Here is a 17,681-nt window from a genome sequence, read left to right as displayed (position 1 = left end):
AGATTGGATTTTAAATGTTATGAAAAAGCGAAAAAAATATCAATTGCATTCAAATGACCCGTACAGGGATCAAACCAGCGACCTTAGCGTTAGTAGCACCATGCTCTAACCAACTAAGATAACTGACCACCAAGTGCCCTGACAGTGCGTAAAAACCCAGCCTGACGGGATTGTGTTTCCGGCTCACACTGGGTGACCGAGTTACTGCATAAACATTGAACACATCACATCGCTTAAACATTTTTCACTGTTCATATTCAAAACTGAGCAGAGTGTGAATAGAAAGTAACAGAAAAAGAGCGCTGCATCTAACAAAATTCGTTTTGAAAATTATCATGGAACCGCTGAACAGCCCATCCCTCAAGCACTGTCCCCATTCAAAACCAGCCTCTCCCCTTAAACAAAATAATCAAAAATTGCCGAAACTCGAAATTGAAGCAGGTACTTTTTGGTCTTAACGCTAACGCTCTCCGAACTGAGATATATCGGACTGCAAGGAAGTGAACCATAATTTTCTCACACCTTTTTGAAAGAAAAGCTAACCCCGGAAGGTAATGTCTCGCCCACTCAGTCCTCACTTCGGGGCGATGAGTCCCAAACAGATTTCGGAGATCAGATTGTGTTAATGTAATGTATAATGACAATGAAAATCTTAACGCTCAAATTAATTTATCACTTCCCACGGGCCAGGCATTTTCTGATTGCAGTCTTGCCCACGTTGCTAAGTTCAAAATGTGCATGTTTGCACACTGGCTATGAATTGCCTGATAGCTGTGCTGTGATGAGCTAGGTTTTTCGGGTGATGTAGAGCCAAAACGTACATGGAAGCACAATGATAATTGTGATTGTTCTCACACTGCAGTTAAATTTTGGCAAAACTTACATTGTCAATCAGCAATTCTAATTACATCTGTTGATTTAATGTTCTGTTGAATATTTCATAAAGATACAAAGCTTGCACACCAGGCTAGTGTTATGAAGTGTTCATAAAGATACAAAGTTTGTACACCAGACTAGATCTCACTGTGTTGCAACTTGAAGCCACACTGATTTGATTGAACACGCATTCGAGAACTGCCTGACAGGAGAAGAATCTGCTGTGGGATTTTGCTATTCCACATCTGAAAGAAGGCAAATTACATAAGTTAGAAACATAGCGATTTTAGCGTATGGGCTGTGTGGCATGATGACCTCCTTCCCCCTTATTTTCAAATACAAATCAAATCAAGACAAGATAAGACATGACTGACTGACTGACTTTCTTTATATATATATATATATATATATACATATATATAAATATTTATATATTTGTATATTTAAATACATTCCCTACATGCTAACTTTCACAATAAATGTACTTTTTCTGTTCTGCCTGTACTGGGCTCTATTACATTTGACCTCTTTCACAGCACAAGCAGCTGCTGCCAGATCCAGCAGAAAGGCACTCGCGACTTTAAAAGAACGCATTTGTTGCACATATCTTCCCTCTTGGCTTGTCTTCCAACATGGGCTGACTGTGTTTGGATATTTACTGACTGCACCCCCTGATTTCCGGTGGAATTCATCCAGTCACGCAGCCTTCGTTCAATCAAAAATATAAAGATTCTGAAACAATTATGTATTTAGTTAAATCAAATCAAATTCAATTATTTGAAATAAAAATGTAAATTTATTTATTTTCACATTATGATAAATATATATATATTTCAAATTGGCTTTTTGTCTGGGTTGGTTTTACGTGTGGCTGCAACACCCGTCCCAGCCCCGCGTGGTCCTGAGCCCCACGCTCACTCACGCATAGCACAGTTGCCTTCACGAATGATAGAAATTCCACTTTATTCTTTTAAAACGGAACTGCTGTCAGTCAAGGGTCATTCTACATCTGTAAGAGGGATGTACTTGCAGTCCTGGATCATTCGGTGTCTATTTAAACGGGGTGGTTGTCAGTTCCGGTTCATAATTTGCCCTTTTAAGTCGAAATATCTCAGAATGCCGGATCATCCTGTATTTTTAAAAGGAGTGTGATTTCAGCTGCGATGACCGAATTGTTAAACTGTTGAGTTTCAAGCCACAGAGACGTTGCCTGTGCCCGTGCTCATCTATATCGCAGCGCATCTATTCATTACACGAAATATGCTCATGGTGTCCCACATCCATTCATTGAAATAAACCCCTGTCCCAAATTTGCTCTCAATATAAAAAGCAACAAATGTTGCGTGCACGGCAGCGGCCGTGTGGCCTAATGGATAAGGCGTCTGACTTCGGTTGCAACCGCGTTGTTATCAGAAGATTGCAGATTCGAGTCTTGCCGCGGTCAACTTACTCGCCGCTTGAAATGTTATATTTATTATTATGATTCTGCCTCAAAACCAACCATCTCGTACAGTCACTCACCTTAAGTAAAGGATTGCTGTTTGCTTTAAGAAGCTAATGGTACATTTTCATCACTGCCGATCTGGTTGCACGGGCAGAACAGGCGCTGAAGTAGACTCTCTTGCACATTATAACTGTTTGGATGCAAAAAGTAAGGGATGGATGTCTGACGTCGCTGTAAATGGGAGGCGAGGTGGCCGAGAGTTTCAGGCGATGGACTGCTAATCCATTGTGCACCCACCAACGTCATTTGACCCCTCTGTTTTTTGTGTCAATCACACTTAATCTCATTACAAAATTCACCTTTTACTGACAAGGATGCAGCTCTTTGGTAATGTAATGTCACAAATTAATAATATATTCATCAAAGGGAAAACATTAACAGGACTATGGATAGAGCGACTCATTAGATCGGTCTCTGAGAGACAGCATAGGCACGATGGGCCGAATGGTAAACTACCTTCAGAATCTGAGAGCTACGGTCATTCATGTCGGAGGCTCGTTGGTCTAGGTGTACGTTTCTCGCTTCTAGATTTTCAGAATTGGAAATGCGATAGGTCACGGGGTCAATTCACGGTCGAGCCCTATCAATTTTTAGTAAAAGAACCGCTTCTGAGCCTGTCGACAAATGGTTACACAGATAAATTTCAAATTAAAACGTGTGATTTCGCTCCGTTGTTCCCACATCGTCCAAATCCTGAAGTTTCCCAGGAGTAAAGTTAAACTCACCGAATTTAGTAAAATAAAAGCATTTCAGATATACTCGACTCTGTGTCTCATTGACAACCTGAACACGTGTTTGTTTCCGGCCAATACTTGATCAGTATATCTTCATTTCTGCATGCATGAGCTCACCTCCATGAGGATAAGCATACATCGGCGTCAATCTCCACTTCAACGTGAAACATACTCTGCCCTGAATATGGGTGCGTCCTTTTCTCTCGCGCCGAAGAGATGTGAGAAGCTGGCTTTTGAATTAGTCCCTTGGTTGCCGAATTCCAACCGTACAGGAAATCAATCCGGTGTGGCCAAGCTGCCTGGTGTGATTAAAAGGCGTTCACACCCTATATTTCAGGCATGTTATAGTCTTCTGGCCTCAACATTAGGTTCAGCGTATCGGATCATAAGCACCGCTCCCATTGTCTGGTAATGGTTCTGCTGTTCCCACGAACACCTCCTCTGGCCAATTCGTTGTTACTTTATTGCCCGCTTACCACCCACTTTGCCTTTTCGCATTGTGACATTTATTATTCAATCACTCCTATGCTCCACTGATTCACAGATATTGCCTTTTGTGCTTCCTCGCTGATTATTTTTTCAGGCGTTATTTTTGTTGAAAAATCTGTAAACTTTACATATTTTCCTAAAATATCGGAATGATCATCTGACTGAATGTGAACCCGGGATCTTCATCCACAGAATCTGCACGACCTGCTGAGTTTTACAGAATTTTCTGATTTTGTTCATTCTGTTTCAGTATCCCTTTTAAGGTGATGTGCTGATGGTCGGGGTCATTCTCTGTCTCTCGAAAATGGTGTGCGATCAGTCCTGGTTCGTTCTGTTTCTGTTTAAAAGGGATGTGCTGTCTGTCCCGGATTTCAATTTCAAATTTCAAAAACTGCCTTTGGAGGGTGCAGGAATTTTAATTTGTTTGTGTATTTGTGTAAGCGAGAGAGTGCGTGCAAAAGTGCTGCGCGATCTTACTGTCCATTTCATGTCATGTGCGAAAAAAGGCATTATTTGCAACTTGAAGGCACACTGATTTGATTGAACACGCATTGGAGGACTGTCTGACAGAAGAAGAATCTGCTGTGGGATATCTGAAAGAAGGAAAATTACATAAGTTAGAACCATAGCGATTTTAGCGAGAGCTTGTGTGTGGGCTGTGTTACATGATGAAATCATTCCCCTACATTTTCATACAAAAATCAAATCAAGACAAGACAAGACATGACTGACTGACTAACTTTGTGTATATATATATATATATATATGCATATAAATATTTGTATATACGTATATTTACATACATTGCCGACTTTTCAACTTTCACAATAATTGTACTTTTTTCTGTTCTGCCTGCACTGGGCTCTATTACATTTGACCTCTTTCACAGCACACGCAGCTGCTGTCAGATCCAACAGAAAGACACTCGTGACTTTAAAAGATCGCATTTATTGCCCAATCTTCCATCGTGCCTTGTCTTCCACCATGGTCTGACTGTGTTTGCGTATTTACTGACTGCACCACCTGATTCCCAGTGGAATTCACCTAGTCACACAGCCTTCGTTCAATCAAAAATATATAGATTATGAAACATTATTTATTTATTGAAATCAAATCAAACTCAATTTTATACAAAAAATATTGTAAAATTATTTATTTTCTTATTATGATAATATATAGATATTTTAAATTGTCTTTTTTTCTGGGTTGGTTTTCTTCCCTCCCTCCTTCCTGCCTGTCTATTACCTGTGGCTTCAAGAACCGTCCCAGCCCCGACTTGTCCTGAGCCCCACGCTCACTCACGCACAGCACAATTGCCTTCAAGAATGATAGAAATCCCACATTATTCTATTAAAAGCGAACTGCTGTCAGTCAAGGGACATTCTACATCTTTGTAATAGGGATGTGCTTGCTGTTCAGGATCATTCGGTGTCTGCTTAAACGATATGGTTGTCAGTTCCGGTTCATAATTTGCCCCTTTATTATGTATTTTCTCATAATCTGGATCATCCTGTATAGTTTCAAAAGGAGTGTGATTTCAGCTGCGATGACCGAATTGTTAAATTGATGTGTTTCGAGCTACATTGACATTGCCTGTGCCGGTGCGCATCCATATTGCAGCGCATATATTCATTACTCGAAATATGCTCAAGTTTTCCAACATTAATTCCTTGAAATAACCCTTGTCCCAAATTTGCTCTCAATATAAAAAACAACACATTTTGTACCGATGACAGCGGCCGCGTGGCCTAATGGATAAGGCGTCTGAATTCGATTGTCACAGCGATGTTATCAGAAAATTGCAGGTTCGACTCATGCCACGGTCAACTAACCCGCCGCTGGAATTTTATATTCTTTGTTATGATTCTGCCTCAAAAATCAACCATTTCGGACAGTCACTCACATGAAGTCAAGGAAGGCTGTTTGCTTTAAGAAGCTAATGGCTCATTTTCATCACTGTCGATCTGGTTGCACGGGCAGAACAGGCGGTGAAGGAGATTTCCTTGCACATTATTTCTGTTTGGATGTATAAAGTAGGGGATGGATGTCTGACGTTGCTGTAAATAGGAGACGAAGTGGCGGAGAGGTTGAGGCGATGGACTGATGATCCAGTGTGCTCCCACCTTCGTCGTTATTGTGTTAAAAATTTGAGCCATCTCTTTTTTTTTCAATCACATTTAACCTCATTGCCAAATTCACCTTTTAGTGACAAGGATGCAGCTCTTTGGTAATGTAATATCTCAAATTAATAATATATTCATCAAAGGTTAAGCATGAGCAAGACTTTGGATCGGGGGACTCATTAGATAGGACTCTGCGAGTCAGCACAGGCACGATAGGCCGAATAGTAAACTACCGTCATAATCTGAGAGCTACGCTCCTCGTTGTCGGTGGCTCGTGGGTCTACGTGTATCATTTTCGTTTTGGGATTTTCAAAATTGAAATACAAGAGGTCTCGGGTTCAAATCCCAGACGAGCCCTGCCAACTTTTAGTCAAAGAATGGCTTCTGAGCCGGTAAACATTTGAGAAAACGGACATATTTCAAATTAAAACGTGTGGTTTCGCTTCGTTGATCCCACAGCGTCCAAATCCTAGAGTTTCCCAGGTGCAAAGTGAAACTTACCGAACTGAGTAAAGTTAAAGTATCTCAGATGTACTCGGCTTTGTGTCTCATTGGACAACCTAATGCCATGTTTGGTACCTGCCAATATTGATCAGTATATCTTCATTTCTGCATGCATGAGCTCACCTCCATTGGGATAAGCATACATTCGGCGTCAATCTTCAATTCAAAGTGAAAGATACTCTGCCCTTAATATGATTGTGTCCTGTTTCTCTAGCACCGAAAAGATGTGAGAAGCTGGCTTTGGAATTAGACACTTGGCTGCCGAATTCAAACCGCACATGAAATCAATCCGGGGTGGCCAAGCTGCCTGGTCTGATTAAAAAGCGTCCACACATTATATTTCAGGATGTTATAGCCTTCTGGCCTCAACATTAGGTTCAGTGTATCGGATCATAAGCGCCGATACCATTGTCTGGTAATGGTTCTGCTGTTCCCACTTACACCTCGTCTGGACCATTCTTTGTTACTTTATTGCAAGCTTACCACCCACTTTGTCCTTTCGCATTGTGCTATTTATTATTCAATCACTCCTCCGTATCACAGAGATCCCCATTTGTCCTTCCTCGCTGCCTATTTTTTTCCAGGCGCTATTTTAGTTGAAAAAATCTGTAAACTTTACATTTTTCCTAAAATATCGGAATGATCATCTGACCGAACGTAAACCCGGGATCTTCATCCACAGAATCTGCACGACCTGCTGAGTTTTACAGAATTCTCTGTTTTTCTTCATTCTGTTTCCGTATCCCTTTTAAGGTGATGTGCTGATGGTCGGGGTCATTCCCTGTCTCTCGAAAATGGTGTGCGATCAGTCCCGGTTCGTTCTGTGTCTGTTTAAAAGGGATGTGCTGTCTGTCCCGAATTTCATATTTCAAATTTCAAAAACTGCCTTTGGATGGTGCTGGAATTTTAGTTTGCTTGTGTGTTTGTGTAAGTGAGAGTGTGCGTGCAAACGTGATTCGTGATCTTACTGTGCATTTCATGTCGCCTGAGAAAAAAAGGCATTACATGCAACTTGAAGTCATACTGACTTGATTGAACACGCATTCGAGGACTGCCTGACAGGAGAAGAATCTGCTGTGGGATTTTGTTATTCCACATCTGAAAGATGGCAAATGACATAAGTTAGAAACATCGCAATTTTAGCGAGAGGCTGCGTATGGGCTGTGTGACATGATGAGCTCCTTCCCCCTTATTTTCAAATACAAATCAAATCAAGACAAGGCAAGACAAGACTTGACTGACTGACTGACTGACTAACTTCGTTTATATATATATATAGATATATAAGTATTTATATATACGTATAATTACATACATTCCCTACATTTTAACTTTCACAATAAATGTACTTTTTCTGTTCTGCCTGCACTGGGCTCTTTACTAGCACACGCAGCTGCTGTCAGATCCAGCAGAAAGGCACTCGCGACTTTAAAAGATCGCCTTTGTTGCCCACGATGGCTTGTCTTCCACCATGGGCTTACTGTGTTTCGAAAAAGGTGGTATCTGCTGTGGGTTGTTCAGGGCAGTCTGTGAACCGCAGCCTCATTTGGTCCAGGTGCTTTCTGCAAATTTGTCCATTGTCTAGTTCGACGACAAACAACCTACTCCCTTCTTTAGCTATCACCGTGTCCGCGATCCACTTGGGACAATGTCCATAGTTCAGCACATAAACGGTCATTCAGATAAATTTTCCGTGACACAGTAGCGCGACCATCATTTACATTTTGTTGCTGACGCCTGCTCTCTACCTGATCATGCAGTTTGGGGTGGACCAGCGAGAGTCTGCTTTTCACTGTCCTTTTCATGAGTCGCTCAGCCGGGGGCACCCCTGTGAGCGAGTGGGGTCTCGTTCTATAGCTGAGCAGTATTCGGGACAGGCGGGTGTGGAGTGAGCCTTCTGTGACTCGTTTAAGGCTCTGTTTGATGGTTTGTACTGCCCACTCTGCCTGCCCATTGGAGGCTGGTTTAACTGTGGTCGAAGTGACATGTTTGATCCCATTGCGGGTCATGAATTCTTTAAATTTGGCACTGGTGAAACATGACCCGTTGTCACTGACCAGTATGTCAGGCAGGCCGTGGGTGGTAAATATGGTCCTCAGGCTTTCAATGGTAGTGGTAGCGGTGCTTCCCGACATTATTTCACATTCAATCCATTTTGAAATAGCATCCACCACCACTAGGAATATTTTACCTAGAAATGGGCCCGCATAGTTGACATGGATCCTCGACCATGGTCTGGAGGGCCAGGACCACAAACTTAGTGGTGCCTCTCTTGGCGCGTTGGTCAACTGAGCACATACGCTGCATTGCCATACACAGAACTCTAAGTCAGAGTCGATACCGGGCCACCACACGTGGGATCTGGCTGTCGCTTTCATCATTACGATACTCGGGTGTGTGCTGTGGAGATCCGAGATGAACGTCTCCCTGCCCTTTTATGTTAGCACGATGCGGTTGCCCAACAACAGGCAGTCTGCCTGACTGGACAGCTCGTCCTTTCTCCGCTCGAACGGCTTGATTGGCTCATGCATTTCAACGGGGATGCTGGCCCAGCTCCCATGCTGAACATAGTTTTTTACTGGAGACAGCAGAGGATCTTGGCTGGTCCAAGTCCTAATCTGGTGGGCCGTGACAGGTGATTTATCATTTTCAAACTCTTCCCTAACCATCAACAAGTCAGGGGACTGCGCCACCATCAACAAGTTTGCAGGCTGCGCCATTTCCATCCCCGTGGTGGGCAATGGTAGCCGACTGAGAGCATCCGCACAGTTCTCAGTGCCTGGCTTGTGGCGGATGGTATAGTTATACGCTGAGAACGTGAGTGCCCACCTTTGTATGCGGGCTGAGGCATTAGTATTTAACCCCTTGTTTTCAGCGAACAGGGATGTGAGGGGTATGTGATCGGTTTCCAGCTCAAATTTGAGGCCAAACTGGTAATGATGCATTTTCTTTACCCCGAACACACATGCTAATGCCTCTTCCTCAATCATCCTGTAGGTCCTCTCGGCCTCAGACAGCTCCTGGAAGCATAGGCGACAGTTTGCAACTTGCCCGCAATGTCAGCTTGTTGTAATACACACCCGACACCGTACTACGACGCATCATATGCTAGCACAAGTCTTTTACATGGGTTATACAATACAAGCAGCTTGTTGGAGCATAAAAGGTTTCTGGCTTTCTCAAAAGCAATTACTTGTTTTTTTTCCCCATACCCAGTTCTCACCTTTGTGCAATAACACATGTATGGGCTCTAAAAGGTGCTTAACCGCGGTAGGAAGTTACCAAAATAGTTGAGGAGTCCCAGGAACGACCGCAGATCCGTGACGTTCTGTGGCCTGGGCGCTTTCCTGATAGCCTCTTTGTTGGCGTCTGTAGGCCGAATGCCGTCCGCCGTGATCTTTCTCCCCAAAAACTCTACTTCTGTTGCCATGAAGACGCATTTCGACCTCGTCAGCCGCAGCCCTACACGATCCAGTCGCTGGAGGACCTCCTCCAGGTTTTGACTGTGTTCCGTGGTGTCCCGACCCATAACCAATATGTCGTCCTAAAAGACCACCGTGTGTGGTACTGACTTGAGTAGGCTCTCCATGTTTCTCTGGAAGATCGCTGCAGCCGACCGAATTCCAAACGGGCATCTGTTGTAGATGAATAGTCCCTTGTGCGTGTCGATGCAGGTGAGGCCCTTCGAAGACTCCTCCAGCTCCTGCGTCATGTAGGCCGAAGTCAGGTCAAGCTTGGTGAACGCCTTGCCTCCTGACAGCGCGCCAAATAGGTAGTCTGTCTTCGGTCGCGGGTATTGGTCCTGTAGCGAGAAACGATTTATAGTTACTTTATCATCGCCGCAAACCCTGACCGTGCCATCACTTTTGTGTACTGGAACAATCGGGCTGGCCACTCGCTGAATTTCACTAGGGAGATGAAGCCCTCGTGTTGCAGCCTGTCCAGCTCGATTTCCGCTCTCTCCTCATCATGTGTGGTACCGCTCGCGCCTTGTGGTGAATGGTTCGTGCATCTGGGACCAAGTGAATCCGCACCTTCGCCCCGGAAAAGCTTCCAATGCCTGGCTCAGAAATGGAAGGAAATTTGTTCAGAACCTGGGTACATAAGGCCTCATCGTCATGTGATAGCGCTCGGATGGTATCCCAGTTCTAGCCCATTTTGCCCAGCCAGCTCCTTCCAAGCACTGTGGGGCCATCGCCCGGGACAATCCAGAGTGGCAGTTTGTGCACCGTGCCCTCGTAGGTGACCTTGACCATGGCGCTGCCCAGGATAATGATAAGCTCTATGGTGTACATTCTCAGTTTCGTGTGGATGGGGCTTCGGTCTGGTCTGAATGCCTTGTTGCACCACAGTCTCTCAAACATATTTTTACTCACGATGGATTGGCTAGCGCCAGTGTCTAGATCCATGGTTATGGGTAAGCCATTCAATTTTACATTTAGCATTATAGGTGGACATTTCGTCGAAAAAGTGTGCACCCCGTGTACTTCAGCATTTGCCTCCTCTCTCTGAGGCTCTAAATTGCTTTGATCCACCATGGACCGATCTTCCTCTGCCACATGGTGGTTAGCAGGTATTGCAGAGCTTGCAGCTCATTCGCAATGCCGTTGGAGATGCCCCATTCTTCCACAGCTCTTGCAAACATACCCTTTGAAGCGGCATGAATAGGCTGAATGGAAGCCTCCACAACGCCAACAAGGTGTGAATTGCCTTGCATTCATCCTTTGTTGGGGACTCTGAGTCATCTGGGTCACCTGAGGCCTGCTGACAGTTGCAGACTCGTGGTTTCTGCCCTGTACATGTCTGCTGACAAACACAGTTCCACTTAATTTATGATGATTGCTAGCACTTGTGTGCTGAGAGGTTTGTTTGGTGTTATCACTGGTGGACAAAAATACCTGTGTTATCGCAATGACCTTACTGAGGGCCGGTGTCTCTACAGCCAAAAGCTTTCGTAGGATGGTCTCGTGGCCAATGCCCAGTACAAGAAAGTCTCTGAGCATTTGCTCCAGGTAGCCATCAAAGTCACATTATCATGCAAGTCGCCTTAGCTCGGCGACGTAGCTCGCCACTTCCTGATCTTCAGATCGCTGGCACGTGTAAAACCGATACCTCACCAAAGCACGCTCTCCCTCGGGTTATAATGCTCCCGAACCAGTGTACACAGCTCCTCATACGACTTATCTGTGGGTTTCACTGGAGCCAGAAGATTCTCCATGAGGCTGCAGGTCGGTGCCCCACAGAATGTGAGGAGGACCGCTCTCCTTTTTGCAGCACTTCATTCTCCGTCCAGCTCATTGGCGACAAAGTACTGGTCTAGCCATTCGACATAGGATTCCCAGTCCTCACCCTCCGAGAACTTCTTCAGGATGCCAACAGTTTGCTGCAAGTTTGTGTTGGATTCGTATTCTCGTCGCCAGTTATTGTGGTCCTTACACAGATGATGCTGCACACAGGGAGGTTAAAGTAAGAGTGACCTCAGTCTTTCATAAGGCACTCCAGAGTGAGAAGCTCGCCTTAGGGGCCGGCTTACATACAGTGCTCCCAAGTAGTGCTGGGATCCCTTGGGACTTCAGGGGATGAGCTCCCTGGTGGCAGAACATGGGAGTGAATGCTTTACAGACACACAACACATACATTGCCTCAACTTTGATTTCTGCCAACATCCCTTGTGTTTAACCTACGCCGCACCTCCGCCACGATCTCTCACCGTTCCTCCACCACGACCTCCCACCGTTCCACCACCACGACCTCTCGTCACTCCTCCACCACGACTTCTCACCGCTCCTACACCACGACCTCTCACCGCTCCTCCACCACGACCTCTCACCGTTCCAACACCACGATCTCTCACCGCTCCTCCACCACGACCTCTCACCACTCCTCCACCACGACCTCTCACCGCTCCTCCACCACGACCTATCATCGTTCCTCCACCACGACCTCTCACCGTTCCTCCACCACGATCTCTCACCGTTCCTCCACCAAGATGTCTCACCGTTCCTCCACCACGATCTCTCACCGTTCCTCCACCACGATCTCTCACCATTCCTCCACACTGACCTTCGAGTTCCTCCGCTGTACCTGGGTCCCGCCGATGTTCCTGCCCATGCACCAAACGGCGACCTGGGTTTTTATGACGTGCAGCAGAGCAGGTCTCCAGGCGTCCTCGTTGACCCTTGCCACTGGACCAAGACCTCGCTCTGTCAAGTCCGTGTGGTGGCTGGTGTGCAATGGTCACACCACATTAAAACCATCCACCCACAGGCATCTTCCACCCTTTGATTGGAGTTCAGGACTGCAACATCGGGTCCTTCATTGAAACACCTGTTAACCCATGTGGAAGTAAGCCTTCCTCGTTCGAGGATCCACCTATGATGATGATGATGATGATGTTTGGGACCTTTCCAAATGCCTGCTGGAAACCATCACATTAAATCTAGTAAGACCCGTCCCTTGATTCAGTTTTCACTGACCTTGCCTTAGTAAGGCTATATTGGCTTTGGAGGGAGCACTGTGTCGGTTTCCCATAATGATACCTGGATTCCAAGGTTTAAATTAAGATATGAGATTACACCCACTGGAAATTACAGGGTCGAGCAGTGATTTGATCAAAATTTTCAAGATAATAAGGGACCAGATAGATTAGATGGAGAGAAATGATTCCCGCTGGTTGGGGAGTACCAGACTAGGGGCCATAGTCTAAACATTAGAGCCAGACGTTTCAGGGGTGAAATTCGGAAACATTCCTACACACACATGGTGGGAGAGGAATGGAACTCCCTTCTGCAAAGGGCAGTTGGTGCGGGGTCAGTTGTTCATTTTACATCGCATTTTGACCAAAATTATTAAGGAATATGGGCCAAAGGTGGGTATATGGTTTTTCGTCACAGATCAGCCATGATCACATTGAATGGCGGAACCGGCTCGAGGGGCTGAATGGCCTCCTCCTGTTCCTGTGTAACAGGCTCGAGGGGCTGAATGGCCTCCTCCTGTTCCTGTGTAACAGGCTCGAGGGGCTGAATGGCCTCCTCCTTTTCCTGTGTCACATGCTCTAGGGGCTGAATGGCCTCCTCCTGTTCCTGTGTAACAGACTCGAGGAGCTGAATGGGCCTCCTCCTGCTCCTGTGTAACAGGCTCGAGGGGCTGAATGGGCCTCCTCCTGTTCCTGTGTAACAGGCTGAAGGGGCTTAATGGGCCTCCTCCTGTTCCTGTGTAACAGGCTCGTGGAGCTGAATGGCCTCCTCCTGTTCCTGTGTAACAGGCTCGAGGTGCTGAATGGGTCTCCTCCTGTTCCTGTGCAACAGGGTCGAGGGGCTGAATGGGCCTACTCCTTTTCCTGTGTAACAGGCTCAAGGGGCTGAATGGACCTCCTCCTGTTCCTGTGTAACAGGCTCAAGGGGCTTAATGGGCCTCCTCCTGTACCTGTGTGTAAGGTCTGGGAAACAAAGGGAGGTGATATGAGAAAACATAAACTAAATGGTATTATGTTAAAAGGGAAGTTGAAGGATTGAGTGATTTACACACATAAATCTTTGAAGCTGGGTAGATAAGTTGCTAAGTTGTTTAAAAAGAATACAGGGCACTTGGCTTTATATGTCGTGAAATGGAGGACACCAGCGAGGAAGTTATACCATACCTTTTCAATCCCGGTTAAGGTCTCAGTTGGAGAACTGTTTACAGTTCTGAGAACCACAATTTCGGAAGGATATCAAGGCATTGGAGAGAATGTAAGAAATATATAAGAAACATTTTCTGTTGTTGTTGAAGACACAAACACAGGCATTCATCGAGAATCAACCTGCAGGTGACCACACATAACGAAAGAGAGCCAGAGAGACTGACAGAATCGGGAAACACCAGCAAATAGACAAGAGATATTGACAAGGACTGAAAGAACTTTGCGATCAGAAAATTGACGGCCCAGCTGTGGTTAATGACAGGGCTTTTGATGATTGATCTCCTTACAAGCCTTGAAATTCAGGAGAACCGGTTTCGTGGTATGAAGCTCGAGATAAACCCACGGGGCGATGCCAACAGGCGCCTGGCAGCAATCAGCGACCGGAAGATGCAACTTTAGCAGGCCCGACTCATTCAGTCTGCATAGTATTAGACTTTTAATCTCCGGGTCGTGGGATCGAGCCCCATGTTGGGTGAATAATTTTCCTTAAACTTTTATGGTGCTTTCACAGGAAAACATCATTAATGAACCCACAATCTTCTTTTGCACAATGAAAGAAATGCGAACTGAGGGAGAGTTGTTCATTTGATCATTTGTTCTGGAAAAGAACACAAGAACCAGGCACAGGAGTAGGCCATTTGTCCCTTCGAGCCTGCCTTCTTTTGCACTGAAACAAATTATAACCGTGTTTTTAAATTAGCAGTGCGAGATATTTAGAGGGCACATTTCAATGTTTCACAAAACCATTCCTTTCGCTCACAACCACCCAGGATCGATTCCCGGATTGAGAAGTAACTTTGATATCGTTATTTGTCATTGAAGTGGGGCCATTTTATTCAGTTCGATGGATCTCCCAAAGCACTTGAGAGTGGTGTCCAAACAAATGAGTTTGTAATTAAAAACACTGAATGTCAGGAGCTGGATTTGAACCCACACCACCAGAAGAGACTGTGAACTGAACACAGCACCTTAGACCGGTTGGCCATCCTGACTGTTAAATACTCCAGTTGCAAGTTATTACTCTGGAATGTTTCAGACCGGACACTTGTTCAGTATTACTGGAAGGGCCAGTGACCGGGATATCCTCTCCCCCGGGGTTTCCCTGAGCATGTGCTCGGTGTATGGGGCTTTGGTCCGGGTCCGAGATAGCTTGCATCATGTGACAATGCACACCGGACTGCTCTTGTTCCATTTTGTCGCACATTAGTTTTTGGTTCAAAAAATATATCAGAAAGGGGACATGAACCCACATCTTCAGAGGAGACAGTGACCCGAACACAGAACCTTAGACCGCTAGGCCATCCTGACTATTCAGTGATGTGTGTGGCCACTTGCAGGTTGATTTTGAACTTTTGTGTCCTGTCACATGAAATAAATGAGGGCAGCAGGCTGGTCTCTGCCTGACACCGGGGAAACAGTGAGACAGACATTGCAATGTGTTCAGGTTTAATCACAGCAATATCCGCAGTCAGGAGCTGAAAAGGACGAAGAGCTGAAAAAACACAAGAAAAAAGCTAAGAAATGTCAACAATTGTGGTAAACTCTTTAATGTGTTTCCTGCTCGTTTCGTGATGCGGTGCTCACAGAGGGAGCCGGATGCAGAAAGTAAATCTTTCATTCAAAATCTTTAAAATAATGACATGCAACAAATTAAACTGTGTGTCGGGGGATGGGGATGGGTGAAGATTATTTGTTTTATTCCCCATTCATTAACCGACAGCGTTGTTTTGTCGATTTGCTACTGAGGGACAGTGGAAACTTCAATAACTGAACTTTAACTATTTTATGATTTTGAATCATTGATGAAGTTTTCTCCCCTTACTGACTTTACTCACTCTGTATGTTGGAGACTGGTTTAAAATGTTCAGTGCTCATGCGAAAAGGAACCGGGGGCGACTTTTGTTCAATTTATTTCACAGCAAAAATCGTCTCCAAAATAATGTTTCCACCCGTGCTCGAACGGGGTACCTTTCGCGTGTGAGGCAAAACTGACAACCGCTACACTGCAGAATCACCTGGGTAAAGTAATCTTAGGAATATAACCAGAGCTTTAACCGACACAGCTGGCCGAAACGTCAGGAGCTGGTTTTACGAGAATAGAAATAAAGGTGCTATATTGAAGAAGGCTGTGAGTGTGGCAGGAATTGATCTCGTGTTTACCAGACTTCACCCATAGGAACAGGAGATGGCCATTTAGCACCGAGTGGTTAGGATCTGGGATGCACGTCTTGAAAGGGCTGTGGAGGTAAATTCAATCTTATCTTTCAGACGGGAGTTGGATAAGTTTCTGAAGGAAAAACAATTGCAGGGCTACTGGGAAAGGGTGGGGGAGTGGAACTCGCTGAGAGTCGGCACGGGTTCGTTGGGCCGAATGGCCTTCCGTGCTGTAACCATTCCATGATTCGATAAGTTATTGGCACATTTCATAGTGTGGGTGGGAGCACAACATTGCAAAGGGACATGGATTGAGAAGGCAAAACTCGAGGCATCTGATTCAGGAGATTCGCGGGGCGTGGAAATTTCGGAGTTTAATGACTTTGAAAGGAACATTTTTGTTTTGTGCCGTTTCGGTCAGAGGTTTTCCATGAAAGCAACATGAAATGAAAAGAAATCGCCCAACGTGGGGCTCGAACCCACGACCCTGAGATTAAGAGTCTCATGCTCTTCCGACTGAGCGAGCCAGGTTTCTGACCAACACACGTTTTTATCACTCATTGCAGCCAGGCGTCTGTTGGCTCTGCCCCAGATGTTAAAACTTGCTGTTGAAGAACTGACAGGGTCTTCTTCAATGGTGGACCAGGCTCGAGGGGCCGAATGGCAAACTCCAGCCCCGAATCCGTATGTGTTTATGTTTACGTCTTTATGCGGAGCTCCTTCAGGGTGAACGAGCCAAAGGAGGACAGCGGAAAAGTTACAAGGACACCCTCAAAGACTCCCTGGTAAAGTGCAACATCACCACTGACACCTGGGAGACTCTGGCCGCAGACCACCCGAGTTGGAGAAAGTCCATCCGGGAGGACGTTGAGCTCTTTGAGGCTCGATGCAATGATAATGAAGAGACCAAGCGCAGCAACGGAATCAGCACGCGGCAAACCAGTCCCAACGACCCCTTCCCTCGACGTATGTCTGTCCAACCTGTAACAGGATCTGTGGCTCTCATATCGGACTTTTCAGCCATCAAAGGACTCACTTTGGGAGTGGAAGCAAGTCCTCGTCGATCCCGAGGGACTGCCTCTGATGGTGTCGATGATTTGCATGTGAGGCGAACCTGTTAACCGCTACACTGCGGAAACATCTCCACTTTCAGCACCAGAATACCAGAATAAAACCCAATGTGATCGGGAGAAAATTTCCTCATATGCTCAGACCAAAATATATCATATGACAATAGAATTTTATGAATTAATAAATGATGTTTAAATAAATGCTTCTATTTTTTTTACACAGTAGATGCATAATGATGTGTAAAATAGATGAGCTATTTTTTTTATAAGGTTTTGAATTAAAAGTACAATTTTCCTGACCGGGAATCGAACCCGGGTCGCAGCCGTGAGAAAGCAGCTCCGCAACAGAGGACTCTGTGCTCTACGGGCTGCTCCCAGTGACACACACCGAGACAGACATCACCTGCTGCTGGAGGGACATCAACTCAGTCAAAGATGCTCTTTGGTCTTGCGGAAACTTGCTGGTCTTCCAGAGCAAGGAGATGTCCACCTCTGCGTGTTGCAGACTGGCGCAATCCAATATCCAGGATTACGTGCTGAGGGACG

The 17,681-nt window shown here is 45.4% G+C and overlaps 1 non-coding gene across 1 annotated transcript; it reads right to left on the bottom strand.

The window, feature by feature from the left end:
• Nucleotides 1-16,523: 16,523 nt before the first annotated feature.
• trnak-cuu (transfer RNA lysine (anticodon CUU)) lies at nucleotides 16,524-16,596 on the bottom strand. The gene has a single exon. It is a non-coding gene; the product is annotated as a tRNA-Lys (tRNA).
• Between the last annotated feature and the right edge of the window lie 1,085 nt (nucleotides 16,597-17,681).

This window comes from Pristiophorus japonicus, unplaced genomic scaffold, assembly GCF_044704955.1.
Source record: "Pristiophorus japonicus isolate sPriJap1 unplaced genomic scaffold, sPriJap1.hap1 HAP1_SCAFFOLD_110, whole genome shotgun sequence".
Taxonomy (NCBI): Eukaryota; Metazoa; Chordata; class Chondrichthyes; family Pristiophoridae; genus Pristiophorus; species Pristiophorus japonicus.
The sequence above is the reverse complement of the archived record's forward strand: the minus strand, read 5'-3'. Positions and strand labels throughout refer to the sequence as shown.